The sequence below is a fragment of the Nicotiana tabacum genome, chromosome 19 (assembly GCF_000715075.1).
Source record: "Nicotiana tabacum cultivar K326 chromosome 19, ASM71507v2, whole genome shotgun sequence".
Taxonomy (NCBI): domain Eukaryota; kingdom Viridiplantae; phylum Streptophyta; class Magnoliopsida; order Solanales; family Solanaceae; genus Nicotiana; species Nicotiana tabacum.
This window is the reverse complement of record NC_134098.1, coordinates 38654629-38657691: the sequence shown is the minus strand read 5'-3', so window position 1 is coordinate 38657691 and position 3063 is coordinate 38654629. Positions and strand designations below refer to the sequence as shown.

General features: G+C 41.4%; 1 non-coding gene across 1 annotated transcript; it reads right to left on the bottom strand.

The window, feature by feature from the left end:
- Positions 1-314: 314 nt before the first annotated feature.
- LOC142173998 (small nucleolar RNA R71) lies at positions 315-421 on the bottom strand. Its single transcript, XR_012703363.1, has one exon. It is a non-coding gene; the product is annotated as a small nucleolar RNA R71 (small nucleolar RNA).
- Positions 422-3063: the final 2642 nt, after the last annotated feature.

Below are 3063 nucleotides of genomic sequence, written 5' to 3'. Positions count from 1 at the left end.
ACTATCGTGAATCCTGACATAACTGGGCACTTTGAGCTGAAGCAATACATGGTGCAACTGATCCAATCCACAAGGCAATTTGTGGGTTTACCGAGTGAAGATCCGCAGAGGCACATACAAAACGTTTTGGAGATTATGGATACACACAACTATCCGAACGTCCCCAAGAACTATGTCAGACTGACCTTGTTTCTCTTTTCTCTGTTGGGGGAAGCAAAGGAGTGGTTGAACAAAGAGCCATCAAACTCAATCCGAACATGGGATGATCTAGCACGGAAATTCCTTAACAATTTTTTCCCATAAAGAAAACAAAGTCACTGAGAAGCCAAATTCTGGGGTTTCAACAAAAAGATAGCGAGACTCTACGTCAAGCTTGGGAGAGATATAAAAAGCTACTCAAAGATTGCCCACATCACTGTCCGACTGATGAAGTCCTAGGTCATACTTTTGTTGATAGGTTAGACGAAGCATCCAAGATGATTCTTGATTCAGCATGTGAAGGTAGTTGCATGGCTCATCCGTACACTGAAATCCAAATCCTGTTGAAAAATTTCACGGCTAATGATAACAATTGGCAAGGAGACGTGGAACCATGGAGAGCACTTAAACATAAGGCAGCATGTATTATTGAGCTTGATAATTTCTAAACCATGAGAGAAGATATAGTAAAATTAGCCATTCAGGTAAATAAGATGACGATGCAACAGGCGCAACAGATGCAGAAGGTGCAACAAATGTCTACATGTTGTGAGATATGCAGAGAAAGCCACACGAGTAACCATTATCCATTGAATCCTGAATCCATTTATTATGTGGGGCAGCACAACAGGGGTTCGATGAACCAGAATACTCAGTATGGGAACACTTACAATCCAAACTGGAGAAACTATCCCAACTTCTCTTGGGCGGTAATCAGAATAGTAACAGACCTTAAGGAAATTTCAATGTACCACAGACTCCACCATAACATGCAGAGGATACTACTAATGAGTTGTTAAAGAAGATCTTGCTAGATAATCAACAACTCTGTCTTGATAATCAGCAACTTCGTACAGAATTTAATAATTTAGAAAGGCAAGTTGGGCAAGTCGCCTCTACTCATAATGCTAGATCTAATGGGGCACTTTCAAGTGATACTGAGAAGAATCCCATTGAACAAGTGCAAGCAATTAATCTAAGAAGTGGGAAAGCATTGGAGGAGGTACCACCTAAAAAGTATGTGTCTAAAGAAGTTTTTGAAAGATTGGTACCTCAACCAGAGGTAGAAGCTGAAAAGAAATATAATAAACATAGGCAGGAGATAGAGGTAAGTCCATCACTGCCTTTTCCTCAAAGGTTGAAAAAGTCGAAAGATGAGTCCAAGTACAAAAAATTCTTAGATAACTTGAGCCAGTTGCGGGTGAATCTATCTTTGATAGAAGTGCTGCAGGAAGTTCCTAAATATGCCAAGCACTTGAGAGACATCGTGACCAATAAAATATGGTTGATAGAGTTTGAAATGGTTACACTTACTGAGGAGTACAGTGTTAGAGTACATAGTAAGCTCCCGCCTACGTTAAAGGATCCATGATGTTTTATAATCCCCATGGCGATTGGAAAACACGAGGTTGGTAGAGCCTTGTGAGATTTGGGAGCAAGCATTAATTTGATGCCACTATCAGTGTTTAAGCAGCTCGATCTTGGAGCCCCCAGGCCTACTACTATAACTCTACAGTTAGCAGATCGGTCATTAGCAGTGCCTGAAGGAATTATTGAAGATGTGCTGGTGCGAGTAGGGAAGTTCATCTTTCCTACAGATTTTATTATTCTTGACTACATGACCGATGAGGAGGTTTCAATTATTTTGGGGTGACCATTCGTGGCTACTAGTGGAGCACTTATTGATGTGAGGGAGGGTAAACTAAAGATGAGAGTGCATGATGAAGAAATCATATTTAATGTGTACAAGGTGCTTAACCTTCCTAAGCATTATGAGGATTTGTGCGTGATCTCTATGGTAGAATCAAAGTTGATAGAGCAAGAGCCTACTGGCATGGAAAAGAAAATCAAGTTAGAAGAAGTGGTGTTACGAGCTAAATATGTAAAGGTAAAAGAGAAAACGGTTAGAGAGGAAAGAGAAGAGCCTCCTAGAGCGCGCAAGAAGGCAAACCTCCATGGAAAGAGGAGGAAACGAAAGCGCCCAGCCTGAGCAGAGTAGAAGAGTCGTGCCACGACTATAAATAAGACGCTTGTTGGTAGTGCTCTCCGCACTTCACTCACTCCAGAATATCATCAACGTGCCGAAATGTCCAAACATGTCCAAAACTCACCCGAAACACACTAGGGGTCCCCGGGACACCATCCAAACATACCAACAAGTCCTAAAACACAATACAAACTTACTCGAATACTCAAATCACATCAAACAACAATAAAACCATGAATCGCACATCAATTCAAGCCTAATGAACTAATGAACTTTCACCTTCTAAAACTCTTGCCGAACCATATCAAATCAACTCGGAAAGACCTCAAATTTTGCACACAAGTCCCAAATTACATAGCGAAGCTATTCCAATTCCCGAAACCTCAATGTGAACATGATAACATCAAAGTCAACTCCAGGTCAAACTTATGAATATTCCAAGCCTTCTAATTTTCAACTTTCGCCAATTAGTGCTCAAACCTTCTAGAAACATTCAAATGCAAATCCGGGCATACACCTAAGTCCAAAATCACCATTCGGACCTAACGGAACCCTTGAAACTCCGGTCCCCAGTCAATACTCAAAAGTCAAACTTGGTCAACTCTTCCAACTTAAAGCTTCAACAACAAAATTCATTCTTCCAAACTAATTCCAAATCACCCAAAAATCGAAACCGACGATACACACAAGTCCTAATTCATCATACGGAGGAACGCATGCCCTAAAACCACCTAGCAAAGTGCAAATGCTTAAAACAACCGGTCGGGTCATTATAGAATAAGCCTCCATGTTCGCGGTAACAACCTCCCGAACGTGTAGAACAAACGCCAGCCAAGCCTGCCAAGCATCGTGACCGCAACATCCTCACGCGACCGGAA